The sequence below is a fragment of the Chiroxiphia lanceolata genome, chromosome 2 (genome assembly GCF_009829145.1).
Source record: "Chiroxiphia lanceolata isolate bChiLan1 chromosome 2, bChiLan1.pri, whole genome shotgun sequence".
Lineage (NCBI taxonomy): Eukaryota > Metazoa > Chordata > Aves > Passeriformes > Pipridae > Chiroxiphia > Chiroxiphia lanceolata.
This window is the reverse complement of record NC_045638.1, coordinates 88,313,350-88,332,599: the sequence shown is the minus strand read 5'-3', so window position 1 is coordinate 88,332,599 and position 19,250 is coordinate 88,313,350. Positions and strand designations below refer to the sequence as shown.

General features: G+C 39.7%; 1 protein-coding gene and 1 long non-coding RNA gene across 11 annotated transcripts in view; one reads left to right on the top strand and one right to left on the bottom strand.

The window, feature by feature from the left end:
• The window catches only part of LOC116782438, a 38,979-nt gene extending 20,030 nt beyond the window's left edge, over positions 1-18,949 (top strand). Inside the window, exons 3-4 of one of the 2 annotated variants that reach the window (XR_004355239.1) lie at positions 18,503-18,703; positions 18,872-18,949. This is a non-coding gene — a long non-coding RNA (uncharacterized LOC116782438). Of the gene's footprint in view, positions 1-18,502; positions 18,821-18,871 lie in introns of those variants that run through there. The other variant, XR_004355238.1, reaches the window with a different exon arrangement.
• The window catches only part of TENM4 (teneurin transmembrane protein 4), a 601,078-nt gene that overhangs the window by 287,279 nt on the left and 294,549 nt on the right, over positions 1-19,250 (bottom strand). The gene's annotated exons all lie outside the window — the stretch shown is intronic.

Below are 19,250 nucleotides of genomic sequence, written 5' to 3'. Positions count from 1 at the left end.
TAAGCACTTGTCCAGGTTTAGGCACAAGTTTAGGCACAAGTTTAACAATTGCTTTCTTAAACAATTGTTTGGCTTTTTGATTACAAATACAGAGTGAAAAAAGTTTCCCACTTGCTTGAAGGGAACGGTCACTTCCGATGTTTCTCTTATAGACTTTTTTGATGGTGTTTTCTTTTTTGTCATAATGAAGCAATTAAACTAAACAGTTCACAGGGAGGTGAATACATACACCTAATGCATCCAAAGTTTAGATCAAATCTTCAAATATGAGAGGATCAATTTAAATATCTCAAACCGATTTTTTCCCAACACTCAGGGTTTTCCAATTCAATTATGTCACAGAACATGATGTTTTAATCTTCAAGGAAACCTATCAGAACACATACTGGTGGTCCATTGAAGGAGTGGGTTCATCTAGAGAAATGGCAGTGCCAGGGACACTGCTCTATTGGCACAGTGGGGAATATGTGAATTTAAGTGTAAGCCAAGTCCTGAAGCACAAAATGTGTTTTAAGATCAGTGAGTTGGACAATGTTGTTGATCCCTGCAGCAAAGAGGGAAGGTTTGAAAGAGCAACAACTGTATGAACAGCCCAAACATGAATACTTAGTTGATGGTTCACAGAGTCGGAGGCATTAGGAATGGAAAAGACCTACAGGGTGAACAGTGATTATTCTACTTCAGTGCTCTGTCCTGTGTTTCAAACCGAACACAGACTTCTCTGACCCAAATGTATATTTTAATATGTGTATTGTACAATCAGGTTGATTTGGGGTCCTGAGTCAATCTCTTGTAGAAAGAATATTAAACTGCAAAGCATGAACAGGGATTTAAATAACAATAAGGGGTTTTTTTGCTTGTTTTTGTTTGTTTGTTCATTTGTTTCCCCTTCCCTTTCCTCTTTTATTTTTTTCTTTTTATTAAATTTTGAACACCAGCATGCATTAAACTATCTGCAAGGCCAAACAAATATTCCTTTCCAGAAGTGAAACATTTTCTTTCCATAGTGTTTGAAATGGGTACGTACAACACAGGGATTCACACCAAACAAAAATCTGCTAAACAAAAGTAAATGTTTCACCAGCTGAATGCAGAGTGCATTCCCCCAGGACATGAATTTTGGTGGTAGAAATAGTGAGGTATGTAGGAAAAAGGTGAGATTTTACAAGAACAGGAAATTGCTCCAAGTCATCCTTATGGAATCAGGGACAGAGAGGAGAAAGGAAGTGCAGAGTATGTGAAGACAATTTCTGAGAAATTTCAGCTTGTGGCCATGTGTGGCACTCATAAGCTCAATATGTGGCTATATACATGCTGACTTACACAGCCTGCAAGAGAACTTAGGCCTGAAATACAGCAGGAGAACAATGCCTATCCCAACAGTCTTTGTGGCATTTCAAGGCAACATACTTGCACAACTAGAGATGAATGCCAATAGAAGTCAGGAGCCATTGCTATATGTGAAACAGTGCTAGCAGTTTATTCACAAGAGCTCCAGTGTTGTTACTGTTGTTACTGTAGCCTTTCAGAAAGCCCATGGAGCTTGCTGTCATTTTGATTCTGGAGACCACCCTCTGATCAAAGTTTTCCTCAGCTTTTCTCCTTTTTGACAAGTCTACTTTCTTCCAACTCAATTGCTTTATGTAAAAGTTTGCAGGCAGCCTGAAGAAGGCAAGCCCCAGCCTCTTTGTTTGGTAGCAGTTCAACCCTCTCAGAAGTGAAGGCACAAGATAGGAACATAAGTACAATGATGGAGAGTCATCCTAAAGGAATGGCCGTCCTAGCTACTTGAAGCAGAAAGAAATTAAATAAAACCCAAAACCAGAACACGGAAAGTTTTTACAATGAGGGTGGTGAAACACTGGCACAGGTTGCCTAGAGAGGTGGTGGATGCCCCATTCCTGGAAATGTTCAACATCAGGTCAGATGGTGCTCTGAGCAACCTGATAAAATTGAAGATTTACTGCTCATTGCAAGGGAGTTTGGACTAGATGAGCTTTAAAAGTCCCTTCCAACCCAATCCATTCTATGATTCTGGGATTTCCATGTTTCTCCAGATCCTGATTGTGTTATAGCAGCTGCATTCCTCCTGCTAACTCTGCTCTCTTTCCTTCTTAGCCTATCTTAAACCTCACTTCCCAAACAGACTGGCTTTGCTAGTGGGTCCTAAGGCTGAGAACTCTCCTCCTTGTTCTAAGAGTCTCAGGATAAACATGTCAATAAATAAAGTGATGTAGTCTTGGCAATAAGACCTGGGCTTGTTTGCCTGTGCACCAAGCCAATCAGAGGCAGTTTAGTCATGGACTCTTTTACTGTGGTTTAAGTGGTTGGCCTCAGCACTACCGTACATGGCTGCACAGCTTTAAGATTTACAACAGACATGCATGTCTGGCAAAGAACAGAGGTTACATGGGCTTATGCATCATCCCCGTGTAATGTATTTACTATCTCTAAACCTCTTTAGAATTTTTTTGGATGGGAGCCCTTTGAACAGGAAAGAGACTTGAAAAAGATACTAATTAGAAACTTGCTAAAGAACCTAACACATAACAAATGTCTCTAGCATTGAAAACTGGAGGTGAAAAGATCATTTGCATCTTGTTTACCTCTTCCTACCTAAGATCAGCTGTGACACTATCCTCATAAATTATCATGTACTTTACTCTGATAGACTTTAAATTACTCAAGCGATAAGGTCTATAGACCATGCAATGTGCTGTACAGTAATTGCAGTATTTTTTTAATGTAGTTTTATACTCTAGGTAGACTGATAAGACTATTTGGTGATGTAGCTGAGGGGGTAGAACACTATTCACTTTTTATCAAGCTGGCTTTTAGCGAGATGGAACTGTTATTCTCATTAGCAAAAGCAACAGAATACTCTACACCAAACACTTAAATACTACCATAAAAGCAAGCATCTGTCCAAATGTTCCTGAAATGTATAACAAAATAATGTTTCTGTCACCACACTTAATTTCTATCAAAGACCAGTCTGATTGCTGAAGAAGTTCATTTCACCTTGAAAATATCTGCATAAAAAGTCAAGCTTAACATAATTCAGGCTTCAAACTCTTTCTGCAAACTTGCTCTAAATATGTGACCCTGTGTTGCAGGCTAATGCCACCCCTGAAGTAGGTAGTTATATCTGAGGGGCAATTAACCCAAAAATAACAAATCCAAGTTACTTTGTGTCTTCAGGCAAGCTGCATAACATTCAATCCATATCAAAGTGCTCTTCCAACTTTTTAATTTCAGGTATTTGACGCTCAGGTTGAACTCATGCCAGTGATTATTTGCATCACTTTCCAACCTGCAGCACTCTGTGTCTGAGTTACTGTCATTACATCTTTGAACAGCACCAAGACCCGTATGGCTTGATTTACTGCTTCATGGGATTGAATAAGCAGCACAACATTCACCAAATTGCTCTTTTTCAGAAAGATCCTAACGATTCTTGTGCACTCCATATCCAGCCCAACCGATGCAGACTTCCCTCCCTGTTAAGCGATTTTCCCATAACTGAATGTATTCTACACATACTGAGCCTTTTTCCTCGTCAGATATCTGAGCTGATCCCCATGCAGCCTAACCATGAGAATACGTCCTGTGTGCTTAGTGAATTTTTCATGAATCCCACATTAAATCTTCAGGCTTTGAGGTGCACTGAGGGAACTGACATGTTTACCCTTCCAGGTCTGCACCACTGTTATCTTTCCTAAGAAAGCACAGGAACATGTTTGTTTTCCAAAGTAGGTGTGGGCAAAGGAAAGACCACGGTCCTCACATGTCACTCTGCTGCCACATCATCATTCTTTCCAAGTGTATTTCTTAGGCCATTTATTAGTATTGCTAATACCAAGCACCTCATTTTTATGCCACTAGCAGCAATTGTGAAAGCCATACTGAACTTTCTAATCCATTTATCTATTAATTTATTATCTAATTAAGGCTCACAATGACAGTGCTATTTGTTTAAAAATGCCCTCAAACTAAACCAATACAAAACACACATGCATTCAAATCAATTAAAATGGTTCTTACTAATGTTTTCCTTAATCAGTTGGTAACTGTTCCATTACCATTTAAAGAAAGGCAAAATTCATTTTAACTTCATCATAATCATGCGACCTACTTGCATGGTGCCAAACTGATACAAATAAATGTTATTGTCATGTCATAAGGTCATGGAATAGTACCAGCCATGAATTTTGCAAAAGCCATCCTAGGAATAAGGCTTTTTTACATAAAAGGGCCCTAGAACATTAGTTTAAATGCAATCACTGAAAGGCAGTCAGGCAAAAATGGAGATTTCTGAAGAGTTTATTAAAGTTTACATCATACCTCGTGCTACATCTTTGTGATTTTTTTTTTCCAAGGGCTGTGTCTTTTGCACAACAGCAGCAGAATCCAGTGCCACATGCCTAACACTTCATGTTCATTACAGGAAAAAAATGAACCCGTCTTCCTGTGTTGCTTAAACAAAGCCTGACCTCATTCCTTAGCTACTGAGCTGTGTCAGGGACCCTTTCCACCGCGTCATCCATGCACAGAGAAATCCTGCGCAATACCTTAATGCCATTTGTTTTGGCCACTGACTTTGAAAGCAGTTGTCCCTCTTGTTTGGATGCGAAAAGTGCGGGCATTGCACATCCAAACCACTTGAAGATGTTACACTGTCATCTACCTTTCTAATACTGTGAAAGATCAAACCTGATGTTAGTTGCTTACTGTGGCAATGGATTTCTGGGGCACAGCTCTGCTCTCTTCCTTCTTTCCCTGCTGACAGAGTTGTGGCAGTAACAGCACAGATTATCACGCTGGAAAGGGTTGCTCCGTTTGGTTATTTAAAAACATTTTAAGAGCATCTTTCAAAGCCCACAGTAATGCGTACTGACACCAAGGTCTGAAACACAAATCCCCGCGGACTCAGTCTGTCCTGTTCAAGCCTAGAAATGCATGGAGGAACATTCATTCATTCTCCAGATTTGTGTTTGAACATGATTAAGGACAACCAGTGCTGCTTTTCCCCTCCTGCATGAAACATCACTTTCCCTTCTGCTCATTATTTATAGTAGCACATAAGATATTTTTAAGATGAGGAAAGGCAGAAAAAGCCAGATTGAAGATTCATATATCTGTAGTTTCTTTAACTAAGAATGACTAAATACCATTTCTCAAGCTATTTACTTCTGGAAAGTTGTTTGGATTTTTTTCTTTTCTTTTTAATACCAAACAGGTAGCCAAAAGAAAATGAAATGTAATAAACAGGATATTTGACTGCAAGTCAACACCTGTATTGGCAGAGTTTTAAAACTCCTGCTCTACAGTGACTGAAATGATACAGCCATACCTGGCATGGAAATCACTCACTTTGCCTGAATTTTTTGCAGCTCTTTTAAAAAGTGAAGAAATATACCTGAAGAGACTTCTTTTCCTTAGCAAGGGAAAACAAGAGAGTGGGAGAGAGCTCTCAGGATCTGATCTTGGTCCTTCTGAAGTCCAGAGGATACTGTATCTGAGAGCTTCAAATCCTCACTGCCTTCCAGCACTAGTGTCAGTCCACAGGATTGCAAGCTGGTTTTCAAGAAACAACTAAACCATCTGAAGAGTTGCTCTGTTTTATCAGTTCAGTGGGGATTTTTTTGTTCAGATTTACTGGATGATGTCTTCTTGAGTGACAACCATGGGCTGGAGTAGCAGATGTGTGTTCAATAAAGCACGTTCCACTCCCAGAGCTTATTTCTTTCTCTTTGTGCTTTATTTACCCCTGCTGACATTATGACACTTAATTAGTCTTCATATTGGAAATGTTTTCTGGATTAGAGATTTCTGTTTAATAAAGCCTGGGAGGAAGTGCTAGGTCTGATTAGTGATGCCTGACTCAAAGGAAAACAAACTCCCACAACAGCTTACTGACAGCTAATCTCCAATCCTGAATAATGCTGGACTGGGAGAGGAAACTAGCACTCCAAAGGATTGGGACCTATCCTTGTCAAATACCCTTGGTGACCAGAATGAGCAGTGGCCATGTAAGAAACCTCTTACTCGTGGTTGCTGACAGCTCACATGACCAAACTGAAGGGGAAGCTGCACTGTTTTGGTAACAAAAGAGGCTTTACCAAACCATGGCAGAACTCTCCCTGGGTCCTGTTTCTACATCAGAGAATCACAGAATGGTTTGGGTTGTAAGGACTTTAAAGGTACACCTTCCACTACACCAAGTTGCTCAAAGCCCCATCCAACCTGGCCTTGAACACTTCCAGGGATGGGGCATCCAGAGCTTCTCTGGGCAACCTGTGCCAGTGCATCATCACCCTCATAGTAAAGAATTTCTGGTTCACTGGTCTCTGCTGGCTGCAGCAGAGATGCTCTCTGTGGGACAGGGAAATTCCCTGCATTACTGAAATAGGTCAACTCCAAGTCAGGAAAAAATAAAAATCATTTAGCTTTTATCCTGTCACTTAGGATCTTTTCTACTGAAGGGAACTCATAAGCAGCATTGCTGCTGTCAGAAGAGAGATCTCTGCTAAAGCTCCTCTCCAGAGGAAGAGGAGAAATTGCTGCTGGCCTGGTAGGCTGGGGCTGGCAGTATCACCAAGAGCAAAGGTGACAGGACATAGTGCAGGAGAGTAGTTCATGAGGAGAATGGTGCCTGGGACCTTGACTGGGGGCGTGGCCAGAGAAATGCCTGGAGTAAATGATGACAGAGAGCTCATGCTAGAAGGGAAAGGGTCTCTCCATGTAAGGAAGAGAAGGTTTTCAGAAGGTCAGACATGAGGACCTTATCTTTTTGGGGAACTCAAAAGTGGACCTTGTGGGTGCTGTTATGACTCAGTTGTGCCATGGTACAGCCAACAGCACTGGCTTGTCTAGCTATCAGTCACAGCTAAACTCCACAAGGCAAGAGGGTGCAGACAGCCATTCTCTTCCTCACAAGGCTGTGACATTCTCTTGGATCATGTAGCTCCGATCCCATTGTTACACTCCATGGGGAGGTTCCTCATGTGTACTCAAGTCAAACACATGTCTATCCTGGACTTTACCACTGGCAGATGAAAGTCAGCACTCATACCAGCACCCTGCACACCCAAAAGGAGGCTGTGGCTGGACCGGTGGCTTGCAGATCTGCTGTCAGTATAGCACACAGGTTTACCCTTGAGGGCAGCCTCAGTGATCAGAAGTGCTTCATGTCCAGCTCTGAATACACTTTTGCAGAAACTTAGAAGTATTAGAATGAAAACTGACTTGGAGTAGAGGAACATGGAGGGCCACGATCTGCTCTCCAATGTAGAAAATTAAAACAGTTTACAGTAGTGTTTCAATGTAATAATAATATATTAATATTTCAATTAATTTCATATATAATGTTGGGGAAAGGATTGGTTGAAGATTTGCAAATAAATAATTGAAGTGGCACATCCTGCCTATATTATGATCATTCTGAATATCTATTGATACACAGTTATCACAGCTATATCAATATCTTACTCTATCAATATATGGAGTGAGGGGAGTATGAGAGAATCCTAATATTGCTATGAGGTAATTGCTGACAAAGAAATCACTGATATTGAAATGGAGTTTCTATACTGCAGATAATTCCAAGAATGTGCTATAAGAAAAGTAAAGATCAGTTGTTCGGTTTTTGATTTTCAATTAATTTTATAGTATAAATGATGCGGTACTCTGGAGAAGCTGACATAAAATCAGGTTGTTATGGAAAGCTCTTGTAAAATGTTCAGCTAGTATTGTTAATTCTGTTTTAAAACAACTATCTCCCTATGCAATTATATTTCAATAAGCAAAAGGTTATCTCTGTTGTAAAGACACATAGTGGAGAAAACACTCAAACTGTTGCAATGTCATCACTGCAGTTTATCCTCCAGCATGACTGTGTGCTCAATTACAGCAGAAAAAAATATATTAAATTTCAGTCAGATAGGAACATCATCCAGTAGCTGTATATTTCTGAAAAGCTTTTAGATCCCAAGGAAAGAAGATTTTTTTTCTCACCTACATTATGCTCAGTTTAGGAAAATAAGACAGAAACCAAATGGAGCCAGCTGAGGAAGAATAGGAGAAATCTCCATGCTATGGCCCAGAAGGGGAACCTACGAGTTCTATTTACTAGAATTATTATTGGTATTGTTACACTGTCATCCACAGTGTGCCAAACCCCCTTTAGCGTGAACTTGTGCAACTCACCCGTTACCCATGATTCACTGGCCTCATCTCTAAAGTGGAAATAAATGTTCTTTCCACAGCTGGGTCTTGTAAAGATGCATTTAGAGGATTGGAACACCAGTATAAACCGGTTTCTTATTCAGGGCTTTATAAACTGTAATGAAAAAAGGCTGAGTAATCACTGGCAATGTTGATGTCTTATCTGAAATTCCCCCTGAGATCCTTCTAGTCACAGGAAAGTGACAAATTATTTTTCTTGTGTTTCTAATAGAGTCAAAAATGAGCATGGTTCTCTGTAATAGTCAGTTCCTTAACAAGCTCTTAAACTTTCATTATGTCTTGCTCTGCTGAAGTTTTTGTGCTGCAGAACCAGACATCAAAGATATAGCGTAGCTCTGGACACTGGGACTACTTCACCAACTGCTGCTCATAGGTTATCCATAAGAGAGCAACATATTGTTTTGTTTTTATGAGATCCTGTAAAAAGAAAGCTGGTACTTAGAAAAAAATGAAATGCTGCAAGCAATATATTGGCTGGATTAACTTCACCTTCAGTACTTATAATTTCAAGGAATCTCTACCAAGTTGCACTATAAACACATTGTGACTGTGCTTACGTGGAAAGTAAAAGAGGGTGCAAGCTCCAGTTCACATGAATTTCCTGTTTAATGTCACTGGGTTTACAGTGGTCATGGTTTGACCCCATTGTGTCAGCCTATCTCCCAAGACTGTGTCTGGGGCCAAATCCATCTTCCTTCATCCCTGCAGCTTTCCAGGAGAAGTTTCCTTACTTATTCCTTGATGCTCACATGTTTAAAATTAAATTGGATCTGACTCATCATAACTGTTGATAGGCAACATTGTTCTGAAAGCTGGAAGCCACTGCTTGGTTAACAAAAGGTAAGCATATACCATCCTTAAAGGAATTTTCACCAAACTCCTTGACTGCCCTTGTGCCAAGAATAGAGCACAGAACTCAGTTTTGAATCTGAGAAAAAATTAAAACCTGCTGACTATTGCTTTTTGTGAGGATGCATTCAGAAATGCTGTTCTGTCAAACAAGTGTCTCTCCCTGAGATGGAATGAAAATGGTAAGTATCTTATCTCACATCCCACAAACACTACAGATGGTCACTGACCAGTAGTGCAAGGTCGGGAGTCGGAAGTGATAGAGACATGCATTACCTTGGAGCAGATAATCAGTAACAAGAGGAAAACAAAGAAGAAAAGAAAAGAAAGAAAGAAAGAAAGAAAGAAAAGAAAAAAAAAGAAAGAAAATAAAGAAAAGAAAGAAAAGAAGGAAGGAAGGAAGAAAGAAAGAGAAAAAAAGAAAGAAAGAAAACCACAGTTGGTGTAATTCTGTGAGGATAGGCTGATTTGAAAAGTTGTAAGAGATTAATAAACAGTAGGTCTGTACTTCAATAATTAATCTCCATTATCAAGTTTTAGTCCATGCACTCAGTATTTATTTTTTGTTTCAGTATATTTTGAAAGAGGGGAGGGAGGGAGAAGATTATGGGATCTTCAACACAGAACGAGACAAAGTGTTAATGGGAAAGATTACTGCTGTATAATCCTTAGCAAATGGCATAAAAGCATTAGATACCTGCACTACTACCATGCCTGCCTGCAGAAACACGTAATTGCCAGGAATTTACTTGCTTTTCTTATGGCCTCTGTAGCGGTAAGAAAAAGTCAAACTGAAGCTGTTATTCTGTAAGGTTTCCTTGCAAATCCATTGGATTTTGCTCACAAGACCATAAAAATTGCCATGCTGGGTCAGATCAATGTCCATATAATCCAGTATTCTTTCTCCAACAGTGACTAATACTACACATTTCGGTACATCACAAGAAAATATAAGAAACCTTTCATGACCAATTATGGAAAAACCTTCCCCTAGAGGAAGGCTCATCCTAACCTCTGGCAGAAAATGAAGCTTTTTTGCTTTGTCTGAAGTATTTCTATTAGCTCCTGTCTAACCTAACCCTGGTTATATTTGCTATTCTTATAAATACCTGTTCCTTTTTCAAATCTGATTAAGTTTTAGCTTAACAGTACTGTGTTGCAGTGAATTTTACAGCTTAAATTGTCTTTAGAAATATACCTTTTATCTCTTGGAAACTTACTGCCCTTCAGTTGCACTGGATGGTTCTTGTTTTGATTTTATGAGTGGGAGTAAATAAGACTGCCAATTTACTGTCTCTGTAGTACTCAGGATGTAATATACTTCCATGAAACACCTCTTTATTCACCTTTTCTTTAAAATGACTGTTCCTGTCTCTTTCACCTTTACGTTCTTCCTAACGTTTTCTGGCTGTGTGAGACTACTTCTGCTCCAAAATATCTATTTCTTTAATAATAAAATGAGTCGTTTGTTTAGATCTGTTTTATTCTTCTCTATTGTTATTCTCTATTTTTTTAAAAAACTACAGTGACTTTGGCACTGAAATCTAATTTCTGAAGGTCTGACTTGAAATGCCCTGAACCAGTAACTGCAATCCTACCAAGCTCCTGCCACCATGGTCATGTGACATAAAGCCATTTGTGATATTATTCTTAAAATCCAGTTTTAATATTCTAGCAATTTTCATGAACACAGTTCTGCACTGAGTGCATGATTTCCCTGAACTGCTGTTCACAGCGACCAACCAGTTCTCCCCTAAAACCCTCCAGAATCTATCAATGTGTTGGACTCTCCAACCTCTGTATTCTCAACTCTGATTTTTCTCATCTGTGTTTTCCCAGACAACAGTTCAGTTGTTCCTCTGCACTGGGAGGTGGCTCTGGACTTCCTCCTTAGACTCTTCCAGCCCTGCCACTGCTTACATGTTATCTGCCAGTCTTGCCTCTTCTCTCTTCACTGCTTTTCCAAGTCAGTAAAGGGTGTATTAAATACAGTCCATTCATACATCTTTCCCTTAATCTCTTATGTTAAAGACCTTTATTTGAAGTACAAACCCCTTATTTTGAAGACCTTTATTTTAAATACAATCAACTGTCTATTTATCCACTGTTGTATGATGTTCAAAGTAGCCTGGACCAGAAGAGCAGAGAGGACAAGTATGTTTACATCTGCTCCCTCATGTACATATGGCTTCTTTATAATCTAATACTGTTATGACATTAGTTTCCATTTTATCAAACTGTATAAGGTTCATTGGCCAATCATTCAGAGATCGCACTTTCTTTTTTAAAGAAGAAAGCAGAAGATGCTCAGTCCCCTAGTCCCCTAAACCTGAGTTAGTACCTTCCCTTTCTGTGACCAACATCAGTTCCATTTCCAGTAGCAGTCAAAGAATGAGCCCCTCTGTGCTGAGAGAGGCATCCAGTGCTCTTGATTTTAGCAGTCTTGTGTCAGCAGCAAGGCACTGTCTGTAATGATGAGACTATAAATACTCTAGGACCTCTGAAGTGCAAGTTGTTCCCTGAGGCACTTGTTTTGGTGGGTTCCTCACACTCTAGAGATACTGGTCTCTTTCTGCCGAATACCAGGACTGCCTAGAGGACCAGCTTGGAACTAATGGCTTTGTTCTGCCAACTAAAGTTGCCAGAGATGAATCCTTCTTTAAGTGACCTGAGCATCTTTAACATAATGCTTTCTTTTTTATGGTCTTCTCTGGCATTCAAATTAAACTATGTTGCTGTTTTTAAATGCATGAGGTGCTGCAGGGCTCAGAAGACTGACAATAGGCTGTGGAAGCTGCTAGGAAAGAAAATTTTTTTTTACTGGTAGATTAATGAAGTGCTGGCAACTGCTGTTGCCCAAAGAGTTTGTGGAGTCTCCATCCTTGGAGATATTCAAAAGTCATCGGGTTAGAGTCCTGTGCAACTGGCTCTAGGTGGTCCAGCTTGAGCAGGGGGCTTGCACCAGATGATCTGCAAAGGTCCCTTCCAACCTCAGCCACTCTGTCATTCTATGATTTTGAATTAAACTCATTTTGGCATGGCCTAAGGATATTGTATTGATTTGTGGACAAGTTTGTCAATCCCACAATGGGAAGACAGAAATTAAGAACCTGCCAGCTCAAGTCCAGATCCGAGAACCTCTTTGGAAAAGTTCATTTAAGTCCTGAGGTCTGCACTCATCCTCTCAGAAATGCTGTCCAGCTTGCTATGAAAGGACAAAGGTTTTGAATGTAACATGCTCTACTGCATGCAATATATAGTCAGTCAGAGAACTTCACTTCAGGAATCTCCGTTAAATGCTTTTCAGGAGAACATTTAGGACCCACTTTCTTTAAAGAACCATGTTCGAAAAATGGTGGTATTTTCATTATCAATATACACACACACATATATATATATATGCGTACGTATAGATATGTGGTGACTAGACATCCTCATATCAGCTGTATCTATATCTATATAAATATTTTACAAACATTTGTTTTCACTTCTCTTTAAATCTTTTTTTTAAACTTAGTAAGGTGTTTCATTGACTGTCAATATTGAGTCCCAGCAGCTAGAAATGTAGCAAGGAAATTGTGTTATGTGATGGGATGACAAAAACCCTAAGCTGTATCTCTCAGGAGAAATCAATGCACTGTGTCTTTTAATGTCATAAAAAAACCCTCCCAACAAGATGTACTCACAGTAGTATTAGCAGAAAAGTGAGCTTCTAATGGCCTTTATTGATTAAGTCAGAAACAGCAGACAACTCTGAGGGTACTGTTGTTGTACAAAACAATTGGAACTACCACTACCTTAGTGTACTCTTAAGTAGATTTAGTGAGGATGCCCCAAACTCAGTATCTGTGGAACTGCTGTTGGAATAACTGCAGCCTTTTTCTCCAGTAAGTGATTTGCTGAGCTTGGAAGAAGCTTTGCAATCACCTTCTCTGAGATATTCCTCCATTTTTTTTGCCCCAAATTTTGCTTTTGGGTAAGTGCAAACCCTTCTTTTTCCTTCTCAGAAACTTCCTCTAACCATCCTGCTTCCCATCTTAAGCATCCATCAGAAGTTTGTGGGAGGGAATGAGGACAAGAATCCCTTTGAGAGACAGGAGCCTTAATGACATAAAGAAAATATTACTGCTTTGGGGAATGAATCTGCAATGATTGTAGGACTCTCTAGGAAAGGACACACAGACAACTGCAGCTGAATTATGGAGGCCTAATAGCATGCCATCAGCTGTGCTGTTGAACCTCAAAAGGGTGGGTGTAGGTCCCGTGCATCTGAGGGGGGCAATGTCGTAGGATATAAAGTGCATTACACACTGGCTGATGCTGAGAGGCACAGAAATGCACTAGTGATATCCAAATCCCTGGTAAGTCTGCTCCTGTCCTGAGGCACATTCCTAATTGAGAGATGGAAAAATACTGCTTTGCTATTCTTTCCGTATGCTAAATTCCTCTATTTTGCAGACAGTGAGCTAAGTACACGCTGCCGCAGCTGCACAGCCGTAACTCATCAAAGTATACCAATTCAGTGAGGTTTGACTGTGTGCCCACATCCTCCAAAAAACCTCATGATAGGCACAAACCGTGTCGGTGGCCTCTTGACTCGCTGCTCTGCTGCATTATTGAGATGAGAGCTGCTGAGAGCCATGGCCAACAGCATTAAGGGCCCTGCAGAGCATCTGATTGCCAGCCACACAATGCTGTAAATGGGCCAGGACGGATGTTCTGGATAGGAGCCAATTCACCATAAACGCCAGCCAAGGAAGCTGGTTTGTGACTTGCCCCTTGGTGAATGCACCTTTATTCAGTGAACAATTAATATACCTAAAGTAAACAGAGAGACAAACAGACAGGCTCTGCAGTGGTGTGAAGAGGTGAAAATACACAGGGATAATAAAGAGCAAAAAAAAAATAAAATTCTGCAGTCAGCCATAAAAATTCCCACTTCCCACTGGCTCTTTTACAGAGAATTGTTTTTCTCTTGTGAACAGTAAATAATGAAGGCAGGTTTTGTAGCTGGGTGAAGGGCACTGAAGCAGTGTCAGGGTCTGATCAGAAAGAGTAAGGTGCTAAGCATCATGTGGGATATGCAGAGTGGAAGCCAGAAGCATCACTGCTCTTCTGCTGTTATAAACACTGGAATCACCCCAAGCGATTGAGCCCTTGCCAAGTAATTCACCGCTCTGCGGACAGACTCTGCTTCTTGTTCGTGTTTGCTGATCTGATGCAATTCCTAGTGCTTAGTGGTTTAACAGAACTTCTTGTGAGACACTCGATTTATCACTGATAAATCACTGATGAAATCTAAAGTTCAGTTATAAAGTGAGGGCTCATCCACAGCCGTATAAAAGGCTTTCCGCTGGCTTAGAAATACACCAGTGAAGATACCTAAAACAATAAACTCCTGCACAACTCCTGCACCACTCAGCCTTTGTTTCAGGCTTTTGCTTTTAAGGCATAATTATTGTTCCTGGTTAATTATGGAAAAGATATGTGCATCATTCCTACCACTCCCAATCAGTCTCATCCTATCCTCCACCAGCTCTCAACTCCTTTATGCACACAGCAAAGAAGTTAAACTCAGCAAAGAGCTTCTCCATTTTAATAGAAACATTTTCTGTTTTCATTGCTGCCAGTGCCATTGCCTCCTTTGCATAAAATAGATCAGTGGATGGATGCTGTATAGTTGCTGTCTTAGGATGTTTCAGGGGTCCTTTGTATGTGTTCTTCAAGCAATGCCCCAAAAGCCGTGAATTTTCACCCTTTTCTGTTCAAAATCTTGGCAAATCTTCTTTTTATCTCACTGAACAGTATGTTTTAGATATGGAGGTGATGATGACTAGTGATAGGAGAAGGGGGAATGACTTTAAACTGAAGGATTGTAAGTTTATGTCAGATATTAGGGAGAAATTCTTTACTCTGAGGGTGACAAGGCACTAGAACAGGTTGCTCAGATAAGCTCTGGATGCCCCATCCCTGGAAGTGTTCAAGGGCAGATTGGATGGGGCTTTGAGCAACTTGGTGTAGTGGACGGTGTTTCTGCCCGTGGCAGGGGGTTGGAACCAGATATCTTGAAGGTTCCTTCCAACCCAAACTACTTTGTGATCCTATGATTCTATGACTTCCTTTCCTTGCAGGTGTGGGCTGAGGACAAACCCTATGAAAAATTTTTAAGTATTCAAAATGATTATGGATCTGTGTTTGAGGCAGGATCTCCAACTATTTACTTTTCAGCTAGTAAGTAACACATGATGCAAACAACAACCTCTGCAAGCAATTTTTTGATCTGGACTAGAATGTGTGGGACTACACTACAAATCTTTTTATTCCCCATGCCTGCAGTGCTCATCATAGAAGCTTTTGAAATCTGTCTTAGACATCTCAGTGCACATCAGTCCCAAATCTCTAACCCAATGCATTTCCCAGCACACCACTTGAAAAGGAGGTTTTGCCCTTTGATCCCAATATGCACAAAACCTAGTAAGAAATCTGTGGGGCAAAGCACTACCTGATTATTCCTTTGTGTGTATCTGTTATTTCCCAATAATAGATACAGTACTGCTACTCTGGATCTTGACCCCCATTATACTGATACAATGCAGCAGCTCCACTGACTTTCTCATTTGTACCATCAAAAAGGTGCTGCAGTATGAACTGTGGCCCTGCTATGCATTCATCTTTCATTTCCATGCATTTCTTGTCTAATACCAGAGTGAGGGTAACACCAGCACAGTTCAGCCTTCACCTCTTCTTGGCATGATTTATCTGCATTATACAGCAGCTCTAGGAGAGATTGCTCTCATTTATACTGTGATCCAGAAAATTTTCTCCTCAAACTAACTCAATACCTTTAAATAGAAGCAATACCTGAGCAGAGAAATGAAAAGAAGGGTCAAAAGAGTGAGAAACAAAGTGCCTGGGTATCACAGCATTAAAAGTAAATCTCACTGTAACCCCATTTTCACTGTGATCTTTATAAAGGCTACAGACACTATGCCTGTGGAATCTTGTTGCTCTGACATTGTTATACATGGGTTTTGATTAAAAAATGGAAATGTATGGATGTTGTTTATGGCTTGTATAACGGTGCTGGAAATCTGGTCAGATGGAAGGTTGGTTTGAAATGGGACATAAACCTCAGCATAACCTTTGGTCACCTTTGTGCTAAAAATTACAGAGATGAGCTGGTTTGTCTTCCTCCCAAACTCCATTTTAACACTTAATAGGCTGCCCGTTGTTATATGAAAGTAGTGTTCTAATTGCAATTAGTAGTTTAGGGGAATTTTAATTGCAATGTAGTGGGGAGCACTACCTCTAGATAACACTTTTATCAGTGTGGCATTACTTGAATGACAAGCAGTGATGGGTGGCTTCTTCTGATTTAGGTAAATTTGCTCCTAAAGAAATACAATTAAATTATAATAGAGCACTCTTAAACAAACAAACAAACAAAGGAAGAGAACTACCTATTAAGGTGACTTGTCTTGCCTGTTACAGGAAAACAAATGCAGATAGGAACATACAAAATATAATATTTCAACCAGGTAAACACTGGCAAGAGAGAAAAGCAACTGAACTAGTATAAAATGGTATGAATAATTTGAGACTGAAAACGAGATGAACGTTTCTAGGCATCTGAAGAATGAAGTAACTGTTTCCAGTAAAAGAGATGAGAGCAAGGCACCAATCTGGCTTCAAGACAAAAAGTTTATTCCTGTCTGTAGTGAGAGTTGGGATTTGGTGAGGCAGTAAGGTCTTGGGAATGGTTCTCAAAAATTTGGACAATTTCCTTTCTGCAGTGTTACCATCAAGATAATTTTCAATGTAAAAAAAAAAGAATGGAATAGTGAAAGGGAGGAAAGAAGAGAGGGAGAAGGAAGGGAGGAAGGAGGGGAGGAAGAAAGGAAGGAAGGAAGGGAGGGAGGGAGGGAGGGAGGAGGGAGGAAAGAAGAAGTAAAAGGAAACAAGAAATTAAAAGAAAACAAAAGAAAAAGCAACAGAAAAATGAAAGTAAAATGTAAAAGAGAGAGCAGAGAAGAAAAGAGAGAAAGAACAAGAAAAAATGAAAGAAAGAAAGAAAGAAAGAAAAAGAAAGAAGGAAAGAAAGAAAGAAAGAAAAAAAGAAAAAGAGTAATAACCTTTTAAACCAAAACCAGCTAACCTAAAGCCCAGATGACTTCAGAGAAGCTGATTTACTAAGGCTTTCTAATGTTTCACATAATCAATTGCATCTCACCATTGCTTGACTATTGTTTAACATACAAGAGCAATATAGTTCCAGACCTTGCTTGGGGCAGGTAATGATGGTGTGTTTGTGTGGGATGGAGTAGTAATTCATTTCAGACATGGAGGTAATTCATTGCAGACATTCTTTAAGAGTTAGGGGAGAAAATAAAATGACAGATGATTTTACAATAGTTCAGGATTATTTTTTTTTTGCTGCTGACCCTGGAACTGGTAATAGCAGGAAATGGAAAGATTAGCATAAAGAATGGTCATTGATACTTGGGGTCTGATAGCCATTTTTGCTGACCTCTCTACTTATTTTGAAAGGAATGAAGCATTAAAAACAGCCAAGGTTTTCTTTCTTGCGCATAAACCGTCTTACAGATCTTATGGAAAGTGTAAAATTATGGAATTATGCCAAAGGGTTTCACAGGAATAACTCTGAACTCACACAAAACATGACAGAGAATTGGGTATTTTTCTGTTCTAAATTGAGTAAGATTTCTCTGAAACCTATAAAGAAGCCATCCCTTTCCATTAAATTGTTTATTTTTCCATATGAGAAGGAAGGATTGATTTTGTTTGTTGTCTGTTTAGTAATAAAATTGGTTCTGCACATAAATGAAAAGAGTGGATATTCATACCCAGACAAATAGTCTAAATAATAAGAATATAGAAAAGAAATTGTTCTAGGGAAGCCAGAGATGGCATTTATGGGAGAATAAAAGGAATCCACCTAAAAAATGATAAGAATCAATATGACCTTTTAAGATGTGGCCTCAGAATTTGTTTACTGAATGGACAAGTGACCATTAAAGGATATTGTGGGAGTCATGATTTATTAAGTTAGGTTCAGCTCTATGGTGCAAAACAGTCTGTCCAGGCAATACCAAGTCCACCAGAATTACTCTGTATTGAAGAAGAACAGAAGTGGTTTAGGGTCATTCACACCTGATCCTCTCAATTTAGCCAGCAGGTTTATGTCCTGCGGCTTAACTTCACTTCTGACAATCTAGATGGCCCTCTTCCCTATCACCATTCTGAACTTACTGGGCAACTTTAGCGATGCCACAGGTAATCTACAGCCCTTTTACATAGCTCTGCAGGTTAAATAAACAAAACAGGTGATGTGAATTGAAATATATATGTATATAACCTTGTATTCATCCCCTTTTTCTAACCACAGGAGCCTGGTATGAAAGTCACTCAAGGAAGGATTGATGTACCTTAATTTGGAGGGAATATCATCAATGGATGACACAAGCTGGATAAGTGTTAACAGTTGCACTGAACCAAGCAGTTAACAAAACTGATGTGATTAATAATAACAGACAACTACTTACATGACTTTGAGACTTTAGAGCTATGAGTTCCTAAAGGAGTCAAGGTGAAGAGATACTGGATAAGGAAATGGGAACTCCTGAAAATGGTTATTTTTCTAGTCCTGCTGTCAAGTCTAGGAAAACCCTGCAGCGTTCTCACCATAATGTGAAAAATAAAGTGGTCAGATGTTATATGGCTGTCTTAATTGTGGTAATTGCGCATTTTTTTCCAGGCACAAAGAAGGATGCTGCTGCTTCTACATTAAAGGGAGAATGAGTTTTATGAGTCATAAAAGAGAATGAAACACCGGAACCTTAGCTCACTTGCTGTAAAAAAAAAAGAAAAAAAAAGAAAGAAAAAAGTAAAAAAGAAAAACAAGTGAGGACTTTCATGGCTTATCCTGAAAAATATGGAAACTGGAGGTGTTCAGTAGCTCTCTGGACCAGGCTTTTTGCCAGGGAGTAGCACTGATGACAAAACGCTTTGAGCTGAGGATTCATCCCAGCATCCCTAGAAGTGAGGAACAGAGGTGTTACTGCACCAGGGCTAACTAGGACATCACTTAGGAAGGGACGGTCCCCTTTGCAGCAGCCAAGGCATAACATGTCTCC